We start from the raw sequence: 27,164 nt of genomic DNA, 5'->3' as shown, positions 1-27,164 counted from the left end.
GCACAATATAATAACCAGGGAGCTCAAGCAGTGATCCTTGTTATGAGAAAGGGGGCATTATAAAGCATGCCCCAATGTGCCCCTATGAAATGTTAGAGGGTGTGGTAAGTCTCCTTGTCCTGCTTCATGTGATGTCAGCCTCTCATTAAGGATGAAGGATCCTTGATTTTAATAGTTATGGGAATGTAGGAAGCTGCCTTTGACAGAGTCATAGAATCATAGAACAGAAGAGTTGGAAGGGCCATCGAGTCCAACCTCCTGCCCAATGCAGGAATCCAACTTAAAGCATATCTGACAGGCATATGTCAGACCATTGGTACATGTAGCTCAGCATTGCCTACACTGACTGGCAGTGGTTCTCCAGGATTTAACAGGAGGCAGGGATTGAATCTGGGACCTTCTGCATGCAGAGCAGATGCTCTGTCACTGAGCTATGGGCTTTCCCCTTTGATTCTTCCATCATGCCTTCTCTGGTCTCATGCACTGCTGCATTTAATGGAAACACAAGCCCAGATTTCCTTCTAAAGGTACAATATCTGTTCTTTTGGTCCTTGATTTTTCAATAAAGACACACAGCTTTGGTTTAACTTCTGCTATACTCATGCATGATAGCTATTTGCCTTCAGCCTGTGGGCATCTTTTCCTTTGAAAGGAGAAGTGATTCCTCTTATCTCATGGAATTAGTTATATGACATTTTGTAAGTTTCTCTAGAACTTCACACCAATGTGGGTGGAAAATGTACCGGTACAATCCTCGGAAATTTAATATCAGGGATGGGAGTACTGTATATATATTCACACATCATCCCCAAGGCTACACATTCCAGCTTCTAGAAAGGCAGCAGGACAGAGGAAGCCTCCAGATCTCCAAAAAAAAGCCAAGCATGGGCAGTCTGAAGACAGTATTCCTGATCACCCTAATCCTGGCCATCTCTTATCAACATGTAGAAGGTCAGTCATTGGCATACTACCATATTTATGTTTTTGTGTGTTTGCTTTAATATTTAATATTTATAAAGCCCCAAAGAACCCACCAGATCCCAGGCTTGGTTTCTGGCATCTCCAGGTAAAGAATCTCAGATAGCAGATTCTACCACATGGCAAGCTGGTGCTGGATAGCAGCTTAGTGTTCATGCTCTGGATTGATGTGCATAGAGACAAGGGGTCCTAGAGACAAGAGGAAGGGATCCTCTTCTTGGGAGCAGTGGCTGGGCGGAGGAGACCATTTCTTAGCTAAGATAAAAAATGCAAGTAGTGTTTGCCAACAAATTTGAGACGGGAGGGAACAGTGTTCTTAACAGCAGCTTGCAGTGAAAGTGAAGCTTTTCAAAGCATGGGGATAAATATGGTCACTGGCTAATGACTGCACATGAAGCACCTGTTAAAGGCACAGCGACAGGAGCCGCTTGAAAAGCTGGCAACCTGAAGTAACTGAAGGAGCACTCGTCCTAAGTGCATTATCTCTAGCATGTTGTGTGTGTGAGCAAAATGGAGGAAAGGCATCTGGGAATCCACTGGAGGTTTGCTTCTGCAATTGGGACTGCAAACCTCTATACTAGTGGTTCCCAACCTGGGGGCTGTGACCCCCAGGGGGGCCACAAAGTAATCCAGAGGGGGGTATGAACAGTAAAGAAATGAATTATTTTTTTAAAGTCTTCACTACCTGGGTGCTGTCTGCTCCCCACTGCCACTGCAGATGACACCTTCCCCTTGCTTCTTGCTCCAAACAAGAGGGGAGGACTTTACTGAAGCACCAGAGCATCTTTCAGGCATGCCAAGGGCAGGCATCTGCCTATACCACACATGGCTTATGCCAAAGGAGGCTGAGGGAGGTGCAACCAGGAAGAAGAGGAGATTACTATCCCAACTCCTGACTCCTCGCACTGCCACTGGTGAAAACTCCCTTACTCAGAATGGGAGGAGAGGGCTTTTCGTGAAGCAAAAGCAAGCAAGGCTGCAAGGAAAGGCTGCTTTCCCCCTCCCTTCCTGACAGCCAGCCTGCCTGCCTTTCTTGACTTCTGTTTCGCTGGCATCTCCTTCTAAAAATTATTCTTTGCGAGGCCACCCAGATCTCGCCTTCAGCCCAGACAGAGCCAAGGAGCAGTGAGGAAGCTCAGGACTTGCTCGCCCACCATTTCTGAGGCTAGGTGTGTGTGCCAGTGTCCCACCTTTCTTCCACCTATATTCTGCCCCCCCAACCTCTCTCTCCAAGATGCTGCAGCAGTTGAGGGTTTCCCCCCTCCCACATGCCCAAATGCATGCACGCCTGCAGAAGCTTGCAGGAGGGGCAGGTGTGTTTGTGTGCACTGGTCTGCTCCACTCTCATTCCCCAAATGCATGCTAACCAAGTTATCAGTTCTAATGATCATCCCAAGGCCTAAAAGCACTAACTCCCTCCTCAACCTATCCACCCTTTTGTCTTTACAATCTAGCATCCCCACCACTATCATATTGATGCTTCTTGATTATGACGATGATTTTTTAAAAGCTCAGCAGGTTGGCTGAAGCTGGGGTCCACATACTGCAGCTGAAATTTATTTATTTAATTATAGCATTTATATCCCACCTTTCTTCCAAGTTGCTCAAGGGGTTGCACATGGTCCCCCCACTCCCATTTTATGCTTACACCAACACTGTGATAGGTCAGGCTAAGCGACTATGTCTGGCCTAAGGGTATCCAGTGGGTTTCATGGCTGGGTGGGGATTTGAACCTAGATCTTAGCCCAACAATGTAACCCACTGGTGTTGGGAGACAGGACTCTCCATCTTCAGACTGCCAGGGGGGAAGTGGATCGCAATTTGATTGGACCTTCGCATCAAGAAAAGAAAGCAACATCTCCCTATCTGCAGGGAGCTTTTTATGGAAAGGGATATTTGGAGATGTGATTTTGCCATACACCATTTTTTCAATTAACAGAGACTAAAATTACAATTAGTGTGTGTGTGGGGGGTCACAAAATATTTTACAAAGGGGGTCCCGTACTCACAGAGCTTGGAAGATTATTTTTAAAAAGTAATAAATTACAGTTGCAATTACATGGCCCAAAAAGTATTGATTACCATTACAATTACAATTGCTCTGAAAGAAACTGATTACTTTTTCTCAAAAGTAATCACTACAATTACATTTCAGTTACTTTAAAAAAAACACCTACAAGGTACTGGCCTTGGCTGCTGCACATCTAAGTAGCTTAAAACAATATTAAAAATAAACACACATATACAGAAGTAGTAAAATAATTCTTTTTATCCATAAGATAGCAATGGTGGTCTCTCCGCTGGCAAAGGAGGTGGGGAGGGAGGCAGAGGCCACTACTCAGATCTTAGCATGTCAAACCAAGTGCAACCTCTCCCACTCAGCCAGCAAGCATAATCTCTCTCACGTAACCCTCTCCCAGACCCTGCCCTGCCACCAACTAAGGGACACTCACCCAAGTTAAAATACTGCAAATGCAGCACAGTAGCCAGAGAGGGTGGTGGAGGCCACTTTGTGTGCCAAGTGCAAACACAGTATTCACACACACACACACACACACACACACACACCTTTCACCTCCACAATTCTTTATCTCCATTCTGCTGCTGCCTCCTCCTCCTCCTTTATCCACGTTCTTGCCCACTCCATTCCGTCTTATTCTCCACCTCCTCCCTCGTCGCCTCCTACCCACCCACAGAGCACAAGGGAAGAGCAACGCTGCACAGAAGCCCAGTTTGTGGCACATGATTTTCATCCACAAATCAGAGGAGCAGAAGACTTACCTGCTTCCCCCCCCCTAGTAATGCTCAAAAGTAATGCTGGAAACATTACAATTACTCCACAAAAGTAATAAAATTACTCCTAGTTCTGTTACAATCCAGCTGTAAAGGAATTACTCACTCGTTCCTCAAAAAAGTAATGAATTACAAGTAATTTGTTATTTGTAACAAATTACTTCCAAGCTCTGCGTACTCATAAAGGTTGGGAACCACTGCTCTATACGTTAACTTAGGAGTAACCAAGCACCTCTGAATTTTGCAAGAAGTTATTGCTGAGTAGACATGCATAAGATCAGCCTATGTGTCTCAGTGCTAAGGACGGTACAATTTTTAAATTTTGGTTCTCTCAGTTTCTCATTTTTCCAATTTTAAATTCAGTTCTCCATATTTCTACAGCAATTTGCAGTTTTAAAAAAAATCCTCATGAAAATTCTCCAGCATTTTAATGCGAATTTCTCCAAATAAACACATTTTTGTAGGCGGCTTTGACTAATGTACACATTTTTGCAAGCAATTTCCTATCATTTTGTATATTATTTTTACCCATATACTATTTTTTATGCACACTATCTCCTAATATATGCATTTTTGTAAACACTGGTTGGTTGGAGAACTGCATTGCAAAATTCAAGTTCAAAGTTCAAATTTTGAAGGACAGCTGTGTTTCGGTTCTCATATTGTTTCAGAAAGCGTGAATTTGATAGATCCAGCTTGAAATAGGAACTGAATTGAATTTCTTGCCCTTCCCTACTCAAATATGTGTTTTGTCATAATAATGTCCCTCTCCTCTCTCCTTCCTCCCCTTAGCACTACTTCCTAGTGTGCCGCAGGACTGTTGTTTTGGCTTTACTCAGAGAAGTTATATTCGACGAAATAACGTAAGGAGTTACTACAAGACTTCCAGTGATTGCTACTTAAATTCTGTTGTGTAAGTACAAAATACTGCCCCCCATTATTTATTCCCCTAACGTTCAGCTAAAGGATACCCACAAGTCATTTGTGAGGCCAGTCAAATAATAATTAAAAAAACCAAGTACAAATCAGCTTCTTTGAGATCCAGAGGCTCCACCGAGTTTTTGGTTTCTCTCAATTTATCATTTTGCCAGTCTTAGGTTTGGCTTGCTACATTTCTGCATCAGTCTGTAATTTGTTTTTAAATTAATCAGCATTTTAGTGCCCATTTCTCTTAATACACATACATGGTATGCAATTTTGCCTAATATGCACATTTGTGCAAGCAACATTTGCTAATGTAATGCACTTCTATATATATTGTTCACCAATATAGGCTTTTTACGCACACTTCCTCCTATTACGCACATTTTCTACACGTGCTTTGGTTGGAAAACTGCATCACAGAATTTGGAGACGAGTGAATTAGATAGGTTTGCATTAAAATATGAACTTAATTTCTCCCCCGTCCCTCCCCCAATGCCAAGGGCTAGAACTGGTCTCAGGATTTGCCAAAGGTAAATCTACATTGAGTGGTGCCCCCTAAACATATCCAGTGGCCTATGCATTTATTTATTTGAAGTATTTTTGCCTCACTCTTCAGCTGATAAAGGTTCCTACATCAGCTTACAATGATCAATATTAAGACAGTGCCTATCCTCAGGCTTACAAACTAAAAGACACGACACAGAAGGAATTGGGAGGAAGGAGGGGAAAAACCAAACTCCAGCACTACTTCTCATTTACAAAGTCCTGATAAGCTTTCTAGTAGGCAGGGGTGAAGCAAGCCTCCTACAGTTGCTCCCTCTCTGGCCAACAGATGGACTCGGGCTGTGTCTCCCCATTGCCATGAATGCTCTTCTTGGGAGGCGGGCAGCTTCCGAGCAACGCTCATTCCCCTTACAGATGGCCTTCACCTCTGCAGTTGCAGAGCAACTGGCACTTGCTGAATGATGTCCCAGGCACTAAGAGAAGAGTTCCAGCTTTTCTAAAGAGACTACAGACAAGGATGCAGATCAGAAACTGTTTCAGGGAATAGGCAGGGACGGAGAGGCAGACACTGGGCAGTCTTAAACCACAAAAGCCTTTTAAGTAGAGATCTTTCCCATTGGAATTGTTTTTAAGATATTTTTATTGTTTTCTCACTTGTTTGTTGCACTGGGCTCCTTGGGAGGAAGGGTGGGATATAAATTTAATAAATGATAAAAACATAATAATATAGCAGTGATGGGGAATCTCTGGCCCATGGGCCTAATTAGGCCTGGCACAAGTCTCCATTTGGCCCACAAAGCCACACCCACCTGCCCCCCCCAACATCAGGTATGGGGCAGGTTACAGATGTGGCTACAAAGGTTCCATCAGGAACTTAAGGTGAGCTCTCATCTGTTCCTTTGCAAGCAGGCCTTCCTGTCCGTGCTGATTAGCTGATTGGCGCTGACAAGGAACTCTGTGGCACTGGGAGCTGCCTTCATGGGGGCTTGCTGTAATTGCCAATCAGGGTTACAAGGAGTCCAACTGAAGTCCCTTTGAATCCAAACCATTTCTTGCATACAGACTGCAAAGAGGCTCCCTGTAACCACAGATCAACCCATCGGCAGTTATAGCACGCCTCTCTGGAGGCACACTTCCAGCACCAGTCAGCTGATAGTACACTTTCAAAAGACGATGTTGTAACCACTAATCAGCTGATCCACAGCTATAGCAAGCCCCTGACAGTTGTCAGTCACCTGATGTCACTGTGGGTGGCCCTGCTCCCTATCAAAGTTGACCCATGTGAGTGGGGAATTCAGGATTCAGCCAGCAGCTTGGATTCCTTATACAATGCCTGCCTGGATATTTTGGGACATAGTCCTCAGCTGGTTAGTCCCCTGATGCCCAAGCTGGACGTGGCTCATTCCAGAGCTACATCTCTTCTTTTTAAGAGCTTTCCTAAGAAAAGGAGACAGGGAGAGAGATGGATAACCATAGAACAGCCACAACACAGAGAGTAAAGGATAAATAGTAACAAAGGATTCAAAAAGGACCACCTGACTATGACAGGGAACCGAGGGCTTGAAGGCCAAATGCAGGTCTCCAGGGATTTCTATGTGGCCCTCAGGACATTTCCTAACCCAAACCCCTCCCCAGACCACATCCCTATTTGCATCAGGATTAATTGATACTCCCCTCCTGATTCAAACAACAGCTTTGGGGAGGGCAATCTGTGTAGAAATCTCTACAATGAAAAGTATTTATTTTATTAATTTATTAAACTTGTATCCTGCCCTTCTTCTCAAAGGAGCCAAGTAAATCAATCAATAAATAGGACCCAGACTTGGCTCTCAGGTCTGGAACCGCTAACAAATAGGAGACTTGCTAAAACAGTTCCTCAGCAGCCAGTGAGGCTGCAAGTGGTCAATTCAACGCACGCATAGCGGAGACAGAGGCTCTAGAAGAGACCTCTGCTAGGCCAGGCCAGGAGCTTAATCTTGCTGCTCCTGTTGACATCCACTCTGAGAGATGTATCTGGGGTACGGTGGCCAAATGAAAAAGTGGACCGGCAGGGCCAGTCCTTTCATTAGGCAGAGTGAGGCAGCTGCCTCAGGTGGCAGTTGCTAGATGGGAGGTCGGAGAGACAGCCCCTGGATTTCCTCCTGAATCCCTCAGCTATTCCCCTGTATTGCCACCTTTAGGCAATGGGGAGAAATTCGATCCAGTTTTTTCCCCCACTTGGCCTGTCTTCCTGCCCCCCCCCCAAATCAGGTCCGCTGCTTCAGGCACAGTGGGGGATGCTGTCCTGAGGACAGGGCTCTTACATTTTCAATAGTTGTGTAGATCTTTTTCACAAGAGGAAGGGGACGTATTTACAGGAGATGAACATAAAGATATAATTTCTAAACCAAATTCTCTTGTCTGTCCTCTACAGGTTTGTCATGAAGAATGGTAAGCAGATCTGTGCTGACCCCGGAATGACATGGGTGAAGAATCTAATGTCACAGCTGAAAGAAAGGAAGTAAAAACAATTTTGAAGAATTGGAGAGAAATTTCTCTGGGACGTGAACGAAGACCATGAATTGTTCCCCCTTTTCCAGATTCTCCTTAGCAGCTTCTCTGCTTTGCACACTATTTCATCACTCAAAGGCAAACATCTACAAACATTTAAACAGCACTGAAAATAGCATAACTGGGGCCACTTATCCAGTGCCCAAAATGCAATATCAACAAAGAGGACTACATAATTTGTATGCATGCATGTAAATGTAGAAATAAGTGGTATAGTTTAAATAGAAAGACAATGCATCTCACCATCATGAGGAAGATGGGGGAACCCAGTGATGAGCAACTTCAAGGCTTCTCCCTTTTTAGGGTACTTTATCTTTAAACTGAACTAAGATAGCTCTTTAAATAGATGGCTGTCTTCCAATAGCTGTTCAAAAAGAGGATGGCCCACTCTATAGGTTTCCCCCTCTCCCCAAAAACTTTAGGAATTGTTGTTTATGGCCTGCAAATAAATGACTCACTCTTTATGCAACTCCAGTTCCCAGAATTCTGTGGGCTGGAAACCATGATCATTAGGCCACGATCAAAACATTTTTAAACTTTGCAGTGCAGACAGAATAATGGCTGAGAGTTGTATCTAATGTTAGTTATCATCAGAGTGGACCCACTGAAATTAAAGGACATTTATTTATTTAACAAAATTTATAGATCTCTTGATTGTAATAAAACCTCAAAGCGATTTACAAAAAAACATTAAAATGATTACTAAAAAGACAGTTAAAACAGATATTTATAAACACTCAAAAACGAATTAAAATTAACAATAAGCTAGAAACAAAACACATTATTTAGGCTTGCCTAAACAAAAAATTTTAAGCAGGTGCCAGAAAGAGTACAACAAAGGTGTCTACCTGATGTCAATAGGCAGGGAGTTCGAAAGTGTAGATGCTGCCACGCTGGAAGGTTGATTTCTTACAACTGCAGAACGATTGTTATGTGGCACCTGAAACAGTGCCAGTTCTACAGATCATAGCAGTCAAGTGGGCATATGTGGGGTAAGGCAATCCTGTGAGTAAACTGGTCCCAAACTATTACTCTCTGAGTAAAACTTAATTGGATATAACCCAGAGTCTTTGAATGCCCCCGCACTACCACTAGCACCGTGGCCTTTCTGGATATAACCTCCCATTTATGAAATAAGCAAACTAACACCAGATTATATATGAAACCACCAACAGCAGCAACTGACAAGCGGGTCATATTCACTACTGTACTAAACAGTGCTGCCATCACTGGGCTATCGATGCCTCCTTCCGGCCTCTCCTGATTTCACTGCAGCATCACCAAGTCCAGGCTTCCTCCCTCATCCAGCCTGCACTGTCCAAGATAGCTCTCACAGGAGGACTCTTCCTCCTCCTCTCCTCTTGGAACAAGACTTCTTCCATGTTTGGTGTACTCCCTCCTGAAAGAAGCTCAGCAATAGCTTCCAAAAGCAAGACACTTTTGGTCCATCAGGCCAAAGGAGCAGGCTGATTGTAACTCTTACTACTGATATTACTTTAGAATGTTCTCATGTTTGTAGACGTTTTAGAGAAGATGGAATATAAGCTTAAAAGAATAAAGATAAAACGAACAGTCAATATGTTGTTTTATTATTTATTTATTTACTAATTAATAACATTTGTAGGCCGCCCCCATTAAACATTCTTCACTTTAAAAGGGGGGGGGAATCCTATAGTCACCGTATGAAAACATTTGCTTTAGAAGCCAGGTAAGAACAGGCCACTGCAGCAGTGTCGACCAAGATAACACAGGTACATATCTGTCACATGTACTTCTGACTTATCTGATGGAGCAAAGATGCACTTCTCAGATGCCGTACTTTCGTCTTGAAGGAAATAGTGCATGGATGCAGCTTCAGAACTTTCTGTGGTAAATAGGGTAGATAGGGAATCTGTCCGTTTTTGTTTCTTTCAGTTTCTAATTTTTCCCGTTTAAAATTCAGTTTGGCACCTTTGCACAGCAATTTACCATTTAAAAAACATTTGTTAGGATTTTAGTGCATATTGCTCCTAACAACATATTTTTGTATGTAGTAATGACTAATACACAGACTTTTGCAAGCAATTTCCCTTAATGTGACACATTGTGTATGTTATTTTCCTAATAAATGCATTTTTATTCATACTATAATATACACATTTTTGTACACATTGTTTGGTGAGAGAACTGCATCACAAAGTTCAAAGAAGTGCAAATTTCAAAGTTGTGTTTAGTTCACGTACTGGTTTAAAAAGTAAGAATTTGGTAGTTTATCATTAAAATGGAAACAAAATTGCAACATTATTTATTGAAAACATCTCTTTGGAGGTGTGCAGATGCACAGGTGCACATGAGAAGTAGCATTCCCTCCTCCCAATTAATATAGTAAATGCTGAATATAGGGGAGGTGAGTCAAGTGTTCCCCTCAGAAGAAAACAAGCCTGCTGAGGCTACAGGTGAGCAGATTCCCTGTTTGTAGGAGACGAAGGAGGAAGCAGTAGGCTAGGACGCCAGCTCAGCATATTGAATGGGGGGCAGCCAGTATCCCACAGCAGTAAGAATATCGAAACAGTCCTAAGGGCCAGATAGAGAGGCCTGGAGGGCTTTATTTGGTCCCCAGGCTTGAGGTTCTCCACCCCTGAAAACCTCAGAAAAGAGTAGAAGCAGGAAGATCAGGAAGAAGAATGTTAAAATAATCAATTGTGGCAAATATTAAAAAATGAACTAACCTGTCTCCATGACCTTAATATTTGAGAAAATAGAAGAGTAGGTAGTAAAATCCTCAAAATAGGAGCCCCACACACACACCTCTGGAGCCCAGGGTAATGTCCACTCGTGGTGTTGGGCCATGGGATTCTCATTGTTTCCTCAGTTCTACAGTCTCCCACACAGAGAAGCTCTTCCTCAATCCACAGCCTGACTATTTCCAATTGCAGAACCTTGCCAGGAATGAACGGCTCCTCCAGGGCATCATAGAAACCTACAGACAGGCTTCTCTGGGAGGCAACAATGAGGTGGCATATTCAAAAGACCAGGCTGCCCAGGCCATCATGGTGCATGAGGTGCTGCCTGAGAAATCGAGCGAGGAGGTGGGCAGAAGGCAGGGGGAATTATGTGTTGATTGTAAGCAGCAGGGGGGAAGACACTGACTTGATTATCTGCGTTAATCTGCCTAATCTGCACTTCAAAAGGAATGTAAACAGGCAATAATTACAGAGTTCAGAATAAAGATTGATTCCAATGGAGACTAGTGAATAAATAGCGATTATAATATTGATAATTCTCTGCAAAGCAGATCGGAAAAATTGTGTGTGTGTGTGTACTGCCTTCAAGTCGATTCCGATTTATGGTGACCCTATGAATAGCATTTTCATGAGGCTGAGAGGCAGTGACTGGCCCAAGGTCACCCAGTGAGCTTCATGGCTATATGGGGATTCGAACCCTAGTCTCCCAGGTTGTAGTCCAACACCTTAACCACTACATCTTCCCTTAAATATTAGACAGGTGCCATCTCTTATATTTTCGGCACCTATTGAAGACCCTCCTCTTTCAACAAGCGTTTTAAATTGAGAATTTATCCCAGTCTGTGTCTGTGTTGGAATTGCTTTTTAATATGTTTTTAAACCTTTTTTTTAAACCAATATGTTTTTAACCTTTTTAAGAAAAGATGTCTTGAAAGCTTTTAAAAAAATGTTTTTAAAGATGTTTTGTTTTAATGTATTTTAAAGTCTGTTTTTATGATGTTTTAAAGTGTTTTTAGTGCTTTTGTTTGCCAACCTGGGCTCCTGCTGGGAGGAAGGGCGGGATATAAATCAAATAATAAATAAATAAATAATAAAAATCTTGAGGAAAAAGGAATCAGATTGTGGGAGGGGCAAGCTTAAAAATGAAGCCTAAAAAAGGAGAGAATTCCATCCCTACCCTAGGCTGTGTACATACCACACATGTAAAGCACATGACTTCCCCCAAAGAATCCTGGGAACTGTAGTTTGGTGAGGATGCTGGGAACTGTAGCACTGTAAGGTAGTACACTACAGTTCCCAGGATTGTTTGGGGAATGACATGTGCTTTAAGTGTGCTGTAAATTGCCCTTCTGGAACTCATCAGTGGGAGGTTGGAGGCAAAACTAGAGTTAGCTGCCTCTGCCTGTCATTGGTTCTGGCTCCACCTACTGTTGGGGTCTTTGCTTTCCACTCTACTAGGCCTAATGAGCACCCGCTAATGCCAGCCCAGGTGCTGATGCTGGGCCTGTTTGCCACTGCCTCTATCTGCCACTGTCCAGGTCACAATTGGGGGGCAGAGTTTCGGCCCTGAACCACAGCCTCATTTGTTCCACTGCCCTCAGAAGAGAACAGCAAGAGAGTCTATGGTGGCAGCCCTTTAGGCACCTCCAACGCTGGTTTCCATTTCTTTGTGGCCTGTGCTTTGTGTGTGGGAGTGAGCAACTATGGTGCCTTATTATTTATTTATTCTTTAGTCCCATTTCTGTACCACTTAATATATATAAAAATATCTCTAAACGGTGTACAGAAGAGTAAAACAACAACAGTTATAAACACATTCAATAAAATCACAATAGAAAATACATAGTAAGACATATACGGAAGGAAGAAGTCGAATCTCCGGTAAAAGGGGTCACTCAGCCTTCCATCCATCCGTGGTCGGTAAAATGAGTACCAGGCATACGCTGGGGGGTAAAGAAAGGCCAGGGACGGAACTGGCAATCCCGCCCCATATATACGGTCTGCCTAGTAAACGTCGCAAGACGTCACCCTAAGAGTCGGAAACTACTCGCACTATAAGTGCGGGGACACCTTTACCTTTTTAAATATAAAAGTCAATTCATTTGCACTCCCCTATTCAATATCTCTCCAACCACCTGTCTCTCACCCAGGACCCAACAAACACAAATCGCGCCTCCCCCCCCCCAAGTCTCAGGAGAAATAAGGTTCCAAGGGGATTCCAAAGATGCATTTAGGACATTTTTTGTAGGCCTGGGTGCCATCTTGAATGTTGGTTTTTCCTTTCTCCCATTAACTTGGTGCTTTTTTGGTGAATGCTCAGAACAGGAGCCCGGGATTGTTGCTCTGAGCTGGCCTGCTCCATTAATATACCACTGGTCAGCATCTTCAGCTTGCCTTTGGCTTACACTCTAGCCAGACAAGAAGGCTTACAAACATGGGGAGGGGAAAAAGAGGGGGGGACACCCTTTAGGCAGCTGAACTTACTTCCTTTGCAGAACGGTTCTCTATCAAAGCCTCTCTTGTTGCTTTTACTGAGAGAGAAAGGGTTAAAGTGCCCTTTGCCTGTATCTCAGCTTGGAAGAAAATTGCTGAGATGTTTAACAGTGGGGGGTTGTGGAGAATCCCGGGGATCAATGGTAATGCTGGGGGCCAGTTTGGAAGCCTTTAGGAGGCAGATTTGGCCACAGGGCTATTAGCTGCTGATCCCTAACCTACTTGGTGCTTTTCATGCATTGGTCAGAAGAGTGGGCAGTTGTCTCCAACAAGGAGCCTTGGCCCATTTTACCTTTTTTGCTACTGCTGCCGCTACAGACCAACATGGATTCTGGAACTTAAACTCCATAGAGGCCCATTAAACACACACAAGCGCACAGCCAAAGATCTGTAGATATTTTGATTTGTTGGTTCTGCCACATGGATATGCCACCTTGAGCTCCTTGGAGGAAATGTGGGATATAAATGTAATAATAAATCAAAATAAATAAATAATCTTCCCCTCCCTTCCCCCACAGCCTTGGTGTCAGACCCCCATAAGCTAGATGAAGTAAGCCTTATCAGTGACACTGAAACTCTTAACATGATAAAAGAAAGTGTTTGATTGAAAGAAGAGCGATTTGGCATCGCTCTAGATGTTCGCTATTTTCACAGCGCAGCTATGGCAGGTTTGCCCTCCTCTGTGCCTTTGTGATCCAAGCATCTCTTGCGTGGGTTACGAGTGTGACACATCTTTCCCCAGTGCCTAGTATGTGTCTTGGTCTTGGCTTTGTTTCTGAAAGGGCTGTTTAGCTTGGGGCACAGCTGGCTGCATTTTGCAGTGAACCAAGCAAGATCTCAGGTCAGGATTTAACTCTTTGAAGCAGCTGGAGTTGGACTGCACCTTCCCTTTGGGCGAAAAAGACAGCTGTGCTCAGAGACAGAGATGAAAAACTATTGGCATTGCCACATTACCAGGCCCACAAGGCATCTGTTTGGGACTTGAAATGGTTTCATGTTAAAATTATGTCTGGGGCTTATATTTTGTTGATTAATTGTGCACATATATCTGGTTTTAGGTGTGTGAGTGTGTGTCTGAGCACAGCTGTCTTTTTCGCCCCAAGGGAAGGTGCAGTCCAACTCCAGCTGCTTCAAAGAGTTAAAACCTGACCTGAGATCTTGCTTGGTTCACTCCAAGTTTTCCCAGGCCAATTCTGTACCACCCTTTGAGAAGAAGAGGGGAATATAGACATTAATCAGCAGAAAAGTCATGGTTCTAAACTCCATTAGGCCCGCTATGGCAATGTTCCCACATGAGCCAAGTTCCTTAATGTTTACATGAAGAGAGGTAGATATCAATATCGCCAGGCCTGCCTTCGGTCTACCTTTTCCTTTAGGAGGCTCGGCAAATAAGTCAATTACCGAGAAGCCATTCAGGTACATTTTTTTGGTAGACCAGGTTTCCTGGATAAAAATCACCTCGTAATTTCTTTAAAAATCCAGGATCCCAGGGCAGTTTTGCTTAGAGACCCATCCGGCTATGTTCCACGTAAGAAATGTAATCTGGTCAGTTTTCATGCCAGAGTTTCTCCAATTATCCCTCGGGCAGACAACATAGTGCCCAGGTGTAGATCTGGTCGGGGAATTGACACGGAGAGGTGTTTGTCAATTTAGCTCCGTAATCTGATTTAGCTCACCATCGTTATCCACAAATACAGAACCAGATCTTACAAGGGGCATAGCCGGCATCATTTTGGTAGTCACAATTGCTGATGTCCTAACGGAAGCGTGTCCCAGTTCCTCAGGGCCAAGATACCTGGATTGTAGCCAATCTGAGCCAGATGATAAGGCCCTAGTCGGGACCTTAAAGTGATGTTCCATAGAGGGAGCAAACGCCTCACCAAGTCTATTGATTGATTTTTGTTGGTGACTCACAGGGGCAAAGGGATTAAGTTCCTTGGGGGGGAGAAGAGATCTCTTCGAAGGTATTGTTCGCATTATGTTGGAAGATCACCTCAGGGTTCCCAGGGTCAGGTCTTACTTGGTTTTTCTCCGAATCCTGAGTCAGGTGCGTCATGTCTTTATCTTGACACATAGCATGGGTAAGAGTGTTTCTTAGGAGTGTGAGTCTGGCAATGATCTCCTTCTGAGGTTGTAGTGGCAGGGACTGAAATGATTTTAGATCTTTTTCTTCCAAAACAGGAGTAAACTTGGAGATAATAGGATGTTGAGGAGAGGAGCATTTTGAGTAACGTTCAAAGAGCTTGGAGTGCTCATTAGGCTGAGGTTCTTCCAGATGGATGAGAGAGCTACATGTATTAACCTTAGTAGCCTTTATAGAATAGGTTGGCAAAATTGTGATTCACAAATAGCCTGGCTAATGGCAGTCCTGCATAATAGAATTTGTCTTTCTCCTTGTATAGCCGCTTCATAGATGCCCAGCTCCCAAGAGTTACTACAGCTCCAGCATTTTGGTAGTCGTAGAATAAATACTCAGTGCCGATGATGTCTTCAATCAAGCCACATTGTGGGGCAATTTTGCTCACCAAATCCAGAAAGTGGGCTTTGCACTGGTGAAAGGGCAACATGCCTTTAGGCTTAGGGAAGTTGGATAGCACTGACTTCCGACGGCTTAGGGTCAATTCCCACTTTTGCTGAATTATAGGGAGAGGTGTATATCTCACATCAGCTTGTTCCGTGAGACCAACCTCGAGTACATGTTGCCATAGATCTTGTATTCCAACACCAGTGGGCATACATTCTGTTATATCACTTGGGGATGCCATTGGAAGCAAGGGTGTATTTATTTTCCCCGTGGAAGGCTGGAGTGGATTAAAACAGGAATCTATATCACCACCGGTGGAATGATCGTTATTGGCCTGTAGCCCTGCCTTACTTTTCTTGGCAGTCTGAGTTGGAGCCTGTTGTTTGTCTTCCAAAAAATTTAAAAGCTTTTTAAAATTAATTCCCTTGCATCGATTTGAGGTTTTTGGTCTTTTCCCCTTAGGGTGAATATTTGTAGACTTGTCCTGTGCCACCGCTTTACACTTTTCTTTACCAGGATTTTGCTTTACTACTTCCTTTTTATTTCTGTGATCCAAGTCTTTCGCCTTGAGTTCAGGAAGGCTTTGGCGTCGTTTTGTTTTCCCAAGTATCCTGGACCTTCTTCGCATACATGGGATTTATGGGATTTGGCTATGACAACCAAGAGGGCATAACATTCTGATAAAAAATTTTTGATTGAGTCTTGTTCTTTGGCTGGTAGCATCAAGCGCATCTCCAATTTAGGAGAGTCAGATTTATCAAGTCTCATCAGCTCAGTTTGTCTATGTGAAGCGGAGAGAGCCAGAGAATTTATATCCTTGCTAAGCCTGAAAGAGTCAAGAGGTGTCATATGTCCACAATTGTTCTGGGTCGATTCAGAAGTTATACACCCCCCAGGTTGGGGAAGAGGGTCCTCTGACTCTTGAACAGATAGAGAGGCTTGCAAAGGGGTGTCAGAGCAGGGGCGTCACTACCGGGGTGCGGAGGGTGCGGCCCGCACCTGGGTGTCACCATGAGGGGGTGACACCCAGAGCCGCGCCGTTGCCCGCTGCTCCAACTCCTCCTCAGAGGCAGGTGGGCGGGTGAGACCGGGAGCAGCGTCGGCGGGGTGAGGGAGGCGCACCGGCATTCCCAGGCCTTCTCCGGCTGGGTGCCCCTCCGGTGCGTGCCCTCCCAGGGGCATGGACGGGGTGGCTGGCATCGAGTGCGCGCGCACGCGCACGCAAGCCCAGCCACTTCGTCCATGCCCCTGGGAGGGCACGTGCCGGAGGTCCGCACCCCCCCCGCACTCCCGCTAGTGACGCCGCTGTGTCAGAGCTGCACACCGCCCCATAGGTAGGGCACGATGATTCAGCTTGTGCAATTTCCGTTGCCAAGTCAAGTCCCTGAGGGGGCCTCTCTGCTAAATATAAACCACACTTGGTATAGTCCACAGACCAGTCAAAACTAGAAGGATATTGAGTTGTCACTGCTTCGTCCTTACAGCCCATTTTCAAGGGAGAAGGGCTTCCTCCCTCTCCCCTGCATTCCTCTTTCATGGGGAAATACGAATTTTGGCTTCTTTCATGCTTTTATTTTTTGGAAGGTCTGGGACTGTAAGTATAGGCACCCCTAGCGCCTTACTTGCTTGGCGTGTAAGGACCATAATTATTGCTTTATTAGTTTGGAACTGAAATTTTTGTGGAACAGCTTGGTGTTGCTGTTATTATTGCAACTGCCGAGAGCCCTGTAAAAAATATGCCAGCTTCATGTTCTATCTTATTTTCTTAACATTGTCCTTATCACAGTGAAGGGGGGGGGATCCTTGGCGTCTTAACTGCTATCAGCTTCAAACTTCCACCAGTCCTCCCCCTCTGCTACTCCAATAGGATATACAGACTGTAGAAGCTATTTTAGTTAAGTTTCGCTGGCTATGTCAAGGTCAGAGCTCACCAGTTGAGATTAAAAGCTCAGCGATGTCCGGGAGCCATTTCAAACGCAGTCAGTATCGCCGCCATCAAGAGCTGATAAGCAGACCTGGGGCAATGTCTTCTTTTACCCCAGCAGGCTCCTCCATCCTCGCCAGGCATCAGTTCAGCTTCATCCTCTGTCTTTCTTTAACAGAGAGAGCCTGCTGTTGCAGTTATGATAATCTGTCCATAAGATTATGGCGAGAAATTTGATTCAGTTTGCATTGAAAGCCGAATCTATAAAATTCACACTTTCCAAAATAATACAAGTACCAAAACATAGCCAGCCTTCAAAATTCGCACTTATTCAAATTTTGTTATGCAGTTCTCCAACCAACCAATGTTTATAAAAATTGCATATACTACAGGGAAATGTGTATTAAAATGCATATATCGATGAAAATAACATACAAAAATACATTAAATTAGGATAACTTGTGAGGAGGATTCTGGCCGCCATTCCTTCTAGGTAGGGGAGTCATGTAGACAATAGTGAATAGAACTGCTGTAGCAGACTGAACATGTGCCAAGGATACTGATATCGCAGGAATGCATAGAGGAGGGTGGCTGGTACAGGGGGCAAGAGCATCACAGTAGCGTAGAATAATTGAATGAAACCGTTGCTATGGCTATGACGAATGTAGGGGTATATATGTGTCTGTACCCAACTTTAGTCGAGTTATGTACTTTGCTCCAGTAAAGCGCTTTGCTGAATAAATAACCATAAAACAGGCGTTGGCTTCGTTATTGAGTCTCCTCCAAAAGAACCTAGTCGTAAATTCCACAACACTCGCTTGCAAATATTAGTCAAAACTTCTTACAAAAATGTTTTCATTATGAGAAATTCGCACTAAAATGATGAACTTTCATGAGGATTTTTTTTAAAAAGTTCACAAATTACTGTAGAAATATGGAGAAAGAATTTAAAATGAGAAAAATGAGGAACAGAGAGAACTGAAACTGACACATCTAATTCTACTGTCTAAGAAGAACGGGGTCTTTTAGATTCTGCTAGCTGAAGTGGAATTTTATGGAGCAGATTTTAATTCCCTCCTGCCCTGGATTCCTGTTTCATCCATTACATCCAGTCCCTACAGCACATAGTTGGTCAGCACTGGTTCACTACCATCGGTTGTGATGGGGGGAAGCCAAAGGGACTGTACAGGCTGAGGGAAAAGGTTGGTATTTTTTCTAAGAACACTAAAAAAAGGAGATACTTCACTTCTTGGCCAAATCCCATGAATGTCCTTTATATTGTGATATAAAGTAAAGGATTTGCTTCTCTAAATGCCACTTAGGAGCTGGCTTGGGAGAGACATTACTTACTCCAAGGGTTGCCAACCTTTTTGAACCTATGGGCACATTTTGAAATCTGAGAAAGTGCTACAAGTGGCAGTCATAAAATGGCTTCCATGGGAGAGCAGCAGAACACAAAATGGATGCTGCGGGGGTGTGGTACAGTAGGGCCCTGCTGTACAGTGATTCGCTTTACAGCGGTCTCAATTAGACGCAATTAGACTAAATCATACGGCGCTTGTTCTGCTTTTATGGCGGTTTTTGGGCATCGTGTGTCATTCTATCCAATGGGTTCCACTTTACAGCGGGGGTCCGGAACATAACCCGCTGTATGAGTGGGGCCCTACTGTATAACACGAACATTAAATTTGTAACACAACATATAAAACACTCATTGCTGATTTTCACTTGCTCCTCCAATCCAGAAACGCATACACACACACTGATGCTACTACTGTCTAATAAGAAGCAGCATTCCAAAGTACTGGGGAAAATATAGAAGGTGGCCACACAGCACACTAACTCTTTCATGCACCCATAAACGCACTCAACGCACATATACAGACCACAGACACAAATCCATCTGTATCTCTCTCTGCCCAACTCCATCACTCCCTCTCTCTCACAGACCATACATACATACAAACCTTCTCCCTCTCAGAGGGACCACACGTACCTCCTCCCCCCTCTCCCATACATATACATGCCCTCCACTAAGTGATTAGGGCAGTCCCAATTCTTTCTTGAATTGTGAGTTGGCTGGGGGGGGAGCTCTGCCAGTGCTGGCAACTCCGGAGGTCTGCTGGTCTGCAATGGTTTCATATAGAAAAAAAATCCTTTGTATGCCTGTGAAAATAAGAAGGTAACTACAATTGTTTCTGTGTCTTTCATCAGAGCCATTTGCGTAAATTCAAACTGATGACATTTGTCAGGAAGGCATCTGAAGGGCTTTCCTCCTGGTTCAAGATATTCCAAATTGCTTTGATCTCTTGCCTTCCCCCTCTTCCTTTGAGGCAAAATATGTTGGGCACCAACATGGTCTATGCATTGCATGGAGACTTAGGAGGACTGGGTTCAAATCCTCTCTGCTGTAGATGTGCTAATAAGTTTCTTCTGGCTAGCCATTTTCTTTTCACCTTGGGCTCCATATATCACATTGGCTTAGGGATGTTGATTATTTGGTGACTAAACTGAATACTGCAAATAAACAAAGACACAGGATGCCACCCTCAATCTTGCAGATTAAAGAGACCACAGGGGAAGGGAACTGAAGGGAGAGGAAGTAAGAAACAAGATGAGATAGAGAATACCTGAGCAATTGTTTTACTATCATTTCAATCCAGTGGAAGCAAGGCTGGTTGTCCCTCTCGCTGATCATCTTCCTGAAACATTTTCACCATTATAACTGAAATGAAGGCAATAATTGCCCTTTTATTCCATCAGAGGATGCTCTATGAGTTGGTGACCTTTCTCCAAGATGTATCAGAATTGTGGAAGTATTTGACAACTTCACAGCTTCTTCATGCAAACTTTTTGTATTTGCTTTTATACAAAGATGGAAAGTGTTCTCTTCGTGTGGCCTCCACCTCCCCTTCCAGCCACCCCTGACCTCCATTCATGTAATCTTTCTGGTGTGAAAGTTGAGGCTGCTTTTCCTTTATGAGCCATGTCACATCTGGCTGCATGGATGTTGTTGCCACTCTCAGCTGCCTTCCAAGTTGTAAAGACACAAATCATGCACCAGCTTTCCAAACATGTCAGTAAGGCAGCACACAAGTTAGGCAGCCCATCTCTGCTGCATGACAATAATATCTTCTCTCCAACCCATTCTGAACTGCAATGGACCTATGCACAAATTTAGTATTTTCAATGACACACACACTCTGAGGGCTTATCCACATGGGAACATTACTGCTGTTTTTACCTCTGTTTTTTATTTGCTCTGTCCACAGTAAGGGTTCAATGCCAGCTGCAAACTCGGTGCTTTCTATTTACACTGAGGGGAAGGATCCAAAACAGAGCTTGCTAATGACAATGCCCTCTAATTTAACATTTCCACTCTCTCTGGTTGCTTGGCAACCAAGCATGCTCTGTTTGTTCTGCCAGCTGCAATAGGTTCCATTTAAAAAATAATAATCCAGAAGTGTGATTATTTGTATTTTCACTGGTACGATACAGCTGAAATACAAATCTTTGTTTGAGCAGTGTTATGCTTTTGTGAATAAGTTAGGGAGAAAAGAAAAATAACGGCACCGTTTGCAGCAACATAAAAAAGGCCAGCAGAACTGAGGAGAACAGCTGGAAATTGCTTGTCAGCCCATAGGAAACAAAATGAAAAAAGGGAGGAGGTGGTAGTGGAGAGAGGAACGATTGACACACCCACCTAAAAGCATCAGAGCAAAGCGTCTGCAAGGAGGAATGCAGTGCAGTGGAGAAGGTTTTTCCTCCCCTTTTGTATTATCAGCGGATTGGGTTAGTTCAGATTTACAGGGGAAAAACTGCGTGATAGCTTCTGTTTGCTAGTAACATCATGTGAACCATGCAAATTAAAAGGAGATGTGAGTAGCACCAAACAGACAGTAAACCACCGTGTAGATGAGCCCTGAATTTGGAGAGTTTGGGAGTGGTGTCTCATAGGCTCATGGTCTTCTTCTAAATGCATCAGAATAATTGAAGCATTCACATCCTCAGAGCTCCTTCCCGCAAATTCCTTATCAATGATGGTCCTTATAAAGTTGAATACAGCAGTTGTGAGCCGGAGAGAAATGCCAAATGGCAGAAGGCTGAGACTTTGCTTGATATCTCTCTGCATCCTGATAGCATAGTATAGGGTATGACTATTAAATGGTCAATATAGAGAAAACATGGTGTTTGGTGGATCCCACAGTGTGGCATCTTCTACAACATTTTTTACCAGAGATTTAGTCCAACATCAGAATATCCACTTTTGCCAGATGACGTGTGGTGGCACAATGTACAGCTGTTGCACAGCATAGACATTGGAGTAAGGAACCTAGATGGGAATGAGGAAGAACTCACCCGTGCACCATTCGAAAAGCTTTCCACCTCCATTCACACAGTTACGTTGACCTAATACTTAACTGTTGATAGTTACCTTTTGACATCCAATGGCTGCATGTCTTGGTCTATCACGTTCAGGGATTACTCCATCTTGATAGGAGCTACTTACATCCCCCCTTGTCCATCTATGGTAAAATAGGTTCAATATTAACAGAAGTGATGCCAGTAATTGCCAGCTGATTACGCCAAACTGCCTGCATCTGCCCTCATATCGCGACTGGCTCTGCCCCTGTGGCTTCTCTACATTTCTTGGCAGTGTTGATTATTTGTCAACCAAACTGAATGCGGCAATAAACAAAGGCAGATGAGGGAGGTTTTTTACAGGTCCTTCAATCCAGCTGAGGCCAGCCTGAGGCAATAATTTCCCTTCTCTTCCACCAGACGGTCCATCATTCTGTGGCCTTTCTCAAAGATGTATCAGAATCATGGAAGAATTTAACATCCTCAGATCTCCCTACCTGCAAATTTCTTACCCAATGACAGTCCTTATGAAGTTAAGGTATTGTTGAATACAAGCACCTGTTGGCTGAGACTTTGCCTGACCTCTCTGCATCCTGATAGCATATATGGGGTATGACTATTAAATGGTCACTATAAAGAAAACATTGGTTGCTGGACCCCATAGGGTGGCATCTTCTGCAGCATTTTGATATTTGAAACCTGCTGCAATATCACAACTGAATTAATTTGCTATCATCCACTTTTGCCAGATGGGGTGGTGGCACAATGAACCGTTTTTGCATAGCATAGGCACTGGGGTAAGGTACTTAGGGGGAAATGAGGAATAGCTCACCTGTGCATCATCCTGAAGGACTTTCCACCTCCATTCACACAGTTACGCTGGCCCATCACATTTGTCAACAATTTAGTGTTACTGGTTAACATCCAATGACTGTACTTCTACGTCCATCATGTTCAGATATGATTGAACCTTGACGGGAGCTACTGACATTTCCTCCCCTTTTCTTTCCGTAGTAAAATAGATTCCATATCAGTAGAAGTGATGCCAGTAACTGCCAGCTGATTATGCCAAACTACCTGCATCTGCCTCCATATTGTGACTGGCTCCCTGTTGCTTCCCACATTCCACTTGGGAGTTGGGAGACCCCTTACTTACTCCTCCAAGCCCTGGTCTCCTGAACTCTTGCATTCTCCTTCCATCACCATTGGGGGTCCCAACCCATCTAAAGAGTCAAATTAAGAGGAAACAATTTTATACCAGTACAGAAGCTGAAACACTTACCTCCCTATTACTGTCTTTTTCTTTGGTCCATTGCATGACTGGATGAAGAAATGCCTACACGGATTCATAGTTACAGCTGGACACAGTATCTTTGCCTCTCCCTTTGCTCATTATCCTATATGATCCAGATGTACAAATGTATGTTAACAAGGTCTTTCCCCACAAACGTTCGAGGAAAAAAGCCATTCAGTGATTTATTTTATAAATAAAATGATTGTCCAACTTATTTGAGAGGTTCTAGATGTGAATGATCACCTTTACTCATCTCTGCTGTGTCACTTTCTTAGGGATGTGGATTATTTGTCAAGGAGCTAAATACTGCAAATAAGCAAAGGCAGATGATACCACCTCAGTCTTGCAGTTTAAAGAGACCACAAAGTAGGGGAAGAGAATGCGGGGGGGGGGAGATAAGAACCAAGATAAGATGGAGAAAACCTGGCTGAATTTTTGACAGACATTTCAATCCAGTAGAGGCAAGGCTGGTTGTCCCTCTTGCCGATCATCTTTCTGCAGCATTTTCACCATGAAAACTGGAATGAATGCAATAATTTCCATTTCATTCCACCTGATGAGGCTCAATGAGTTGGTGCCCTTTCTCCAAGATATATCAGAATCATGGAAGCATTTCACAATCTTAGAGCTCCTTCCTGCACATTTCTTTGTGTTATACAATACAAACACCTGTTTATACTCACTTGTGGGTAGGGATGGAAGGATCTGTCAAATTCTGCAGGGATGGGGAACCTCTTTTGGGCCAAGGGCCAACCCTCCAATGGCCAAGTAGGCGGGTCCAAAGGATGACATATTAAATAAAGATGAACAAAGGTAAATTAAACTCTTACCTTTTATAAAAACAACCCAGAAAGTGTTCTCTTCGTGTGGCCTCCACCTCCCCTTCCAGCCACCCCTGACCTCCTTTCTTGAAATCTCTCTAGCATGAAAGTTGAGGCTGCTTTACCTTTGTCAGCCTTGCCAAATCTGGCTGCACCGTTGATGATTCAAGGGAAAGCTTTGCCCCTGTCTGAGCCTGCTAGGATTTTGTTTTGCTCAGGGAAGGCTGTTAGCATGAAAGTGAAGGGAGCCCAAATTAAGGATACATGCATGGACATGTCCTTGTGTGGAGGACTGTCTTTGGGGGGGGAGAGAGAGAGTTGGTGGCGTTGCAGAGCCATCAGTGCAGTGAGCACCAGGTAGGTCTTTTCCTCCTTGCCTCCTCCTTTTCCTGCTCCTGTCCCTCCAGGAGCTGCATCATTGCCCAGCTGCAGGGCGCAAGGAGGGTGGGAGAAGAGACCAGATTTCTTGTTGCAGGCAAACGAGAGAGAAGAGCAGCAACAGTGTTGAAGTTCTCGGCTTTTACAGAAAGATGGAAAGCGTTCTCTTCCTGTGGCCTCCACCTCCCCTTCCAGCCACCCCTGACCTCCATTCACGAAATGTTTCTAGTGTGATGATCATTAAGGCTGCTTTTCCTTTGCCGAATCTGGCTGCATGGATGTTGTTATATTTATTTATTTATTATTGCATTTATATCCCACTTTTTCTCCAAGGAGCTCAAAGTGGCATACATAGTTCTCCCCCTCCTAATTTAATCCCCACAACAACTCTGAGAGGCAGGTTAGGCTGAGGGGCAGTGAATAGCTCAAGGTCACCCAGTATGCTCCATGGCTGAATGGGGATTTGAACCCTGGTCTCCCAGGTCCTAGCCCAACACTCTAACCACTGTACCACACATTGTTGCCACTCTCAGCTGCCTTTCTAAGTTGCAAAGACAGAAACCATGCACCACCTTTCCAAATGTGTCAATAAGGCAGCCCGCAACTTAGGCAGGCCATCTCTGCTGCATGACAATAATCTTTTCTTTCTTTCATCTTTACCCCATTCTGAACTGCAATGACCCTGTGCACAAATTGAGTCTTTTCCACAATACACTCTTTGAATTTGGAAGGTGTTCAGGTGGCATCTCATGGGTTTGTAGCCTTCCTCCAAGATGCATGAGAATGATTGATACATCCTCAGAGTTCCTTCCTGCAAATGTCTTACCCCGTGGCAATCCTTATGAAGTTCATCTTACTATTGTTGCATACAAGCCCCTGTAAGCTAGCAGGTACTGTCAAATGGCAGAAGGCTGAGACTTTTCTTGACATCTCTCTGCATCCTGATAGCATAGCATGGGGTACAAATGGTCAACGGAGACAAAACAATGTGCTTACTGGATCCCATAGTGTGGCACCTTCTGCAGCATTTTGATAGTTGAAAGCTAGTCTAACCTAACAGCTGCATTCCTCTTGCCATCCTCCAGTTTTGTGAGATATGCTGTGGTGGCACAATGAACCGCTGTTGCACAGCACAGGCAATGGAGTAAGGCACTTAGGTGCGAACGAGGAAGAACTCACTGTGCACCATCCTAAATGACTTTCCACCTCCACATAGTTACATTGACGATAGTTACCTGTTCATAGACACCAAAAGGCCATGGCTTTTGGTCCATCATGTCCAGAGATTATTCAGCCTTGACAGGATCTCCCCCCATTCTTCTTCCCAAGGCAAAATGGATTTGATATCAATAATGATGCCAGTAATTGCCAGCAGCTCTGCTGGTCTGCAGTGTGTTCATACAGAAAAAAAATGTTTGTATGTCTGTGAAAAGAAAAGGTAATTACACGTTTTTGTTCCTTTCATTACAGTCAGCTGTCTAAATTGATAATATTTGACAGGAAGGCATCTGAAGGCCTTAACTCCTGGTCCATGGTGTTCCAAGATGCTTTGATCTCTTACCTTCCCCCTCCTTCAGTGGCAAAATAATTTGGGCACCAAAGGGGTCTATATATTACCCTGAAATGTAGAGAGGACTGGGTGTAAATCCTTTCCCTGCTGTGAATGTGCTGCTGGTAAGTTTTTTTTCCTGGCTAGCCATCTTCTCTGAACTTTAGGGCCCCATACTTTACGATGTTGGCTTAGGGATATCCTCACAGTGTTGATTATTGGTAGAGCCAACTGAATGCTGCAATAAAACAAAGCCATTGCTGCAGTTTTGCATTCCAAAGAAACAAAGGCAGAGAAGGGAAGGGAAGCAGTGGAGGTACGAAACAAAAAGAGATGGGAATACCTGTGGAATCTGTGGATTTTACAGTCTGAGAGCTTCTTCCTGCAAATGTCTTTGTAGTACACAGTGCAAAACTCTTTGTATTGTTGTCTATTCTCACCTGTAGATAGGGAGCTGTCAATTTCAGTTCTCTCAGAGCCTGTCCAGTCTTAAATTCAGTTCTTCACATTTCTGCAGCAATTGGTGGTTTTTAAAAAAACAAAATCCTAATTAAAATTCTCAAGCATTTCAACGAGAATTTAACTCAGATCCACACTCACATATTCAAATTGATTTGCACACTCAAAACCTTCATGAAAATGGCACAGCATAAGAAGGAATCTGTGCCTCATTGATAACTTCAAAAACTATGCCAAAACTTCTCACACTAGACCTGGTCTTGGGTTTTTAAAAGGTATTTTCTTTGTTGCCCTTTGGCACCGTGGCAATGTGCAGAACTGAAGTGCTTCTTTTTGAGTAGCCATTCCCACATACTTCCTGTTGATGCTGTTTTTGTGGGGCTGAGCAAAGGTTTGGCACAGCAATCACAGTCTGAATGTTAACGCTGTAAAGGTAAGCATGTGGTGCCGGCATGGAGTCACAGCGCAAATAACTTATGCTTAAGCGGGGTGATAAAATCGGTGCACGCCTGCTCTCTTTTGCAGTTTGGCGTCAGTGCCTTCGCTTGTGTCAGGAGGAGGTGGATCAAGGGAAAGCTTTGCCCCTGTCTGAGCCTGCTAGGATTTTGTTTTGCTCAGGGAAGGCTGTTAGCATGAAAGTGAAGGGAGCCCAAATTAAGGATACATGCATGGACATGTCCTTGTGTGGAGGACTGTCTTTGGGGGGGGGGGAGAGAGAGAGTTGGTGGCGTTCCAGAGGCATCAGTGCAGTGAGCACCAGGTAGGTCTTTTCCTCCTTGTCTCCTCCTTTTCCTGCTCCTGTTCCTCCAGGGGCTGCATCATTGCCCAGCTGCAGGGCGCAAGGAGGGTGGGAGAAGAGACCAGATTTCTTGTTGCAGGCAAACGAGA

At 44.0% G+C, this 27,164-nt stretch overlaps 2 long non-coding RNA genes across 2 annotated transcripts; one reads left to right on the top strand and one right to left on the bottom strand.

Moving 5' to 3' along the window:
- Positions 1-770: 770 nt before the first annotated feature.
- Positions 771-9,678, top strand: LOC133369296 (uncharacterized). Its single transcript, XR_009758860.1, has 3 exons — positions 771-951; positions 4,564-4,684; positions 7,613-9,678. It is a non-coding gene; the product is annotated as an uncharacterized LOC133369296 (long non-coding RNA).
- A 7,764-nt stretch (positions 9,679-17,442) lies between these two features.
- LOC133369136 (uncharacterized) lies at positions 17,443-26,015 on the bottom strand. The gene is made up of 6 exons (XR_009758829.1): positions 25,886-26,015; positions 25,504-25,691; positions 23,753-23,824; positions 23,058-23,172; positions 21,849-21,939; positions 17,443-17,620 (listed from the first exon to the last, which is right to left on the bottom strand). It is a non-coding gene; the product is annotated as an uncharacterized LOC133369136 (long non-coding RNA).
- Between the last annotated feature and the right edge of the window lie 1,149 nt (positions 26,016-27,164).

Source organism: Rhineura floridana, chromosome 13 (genome assembly GCF_030035675.1).
Source record: "Rhineura floridana isolate rRhiFlo1 chromosome 13, rRhiFlo1.hap2, whole genome shotgun sequence".
Lineage (NCBI taxonomy): Eukaryota > Metazoa > Chordata > Lepidosauria > Squamata > Rhineuridae > Rhineura > Rhineura floridana.
This window is presented reverse-complemented; position numbering and strand designations above follow the sequence as displayed.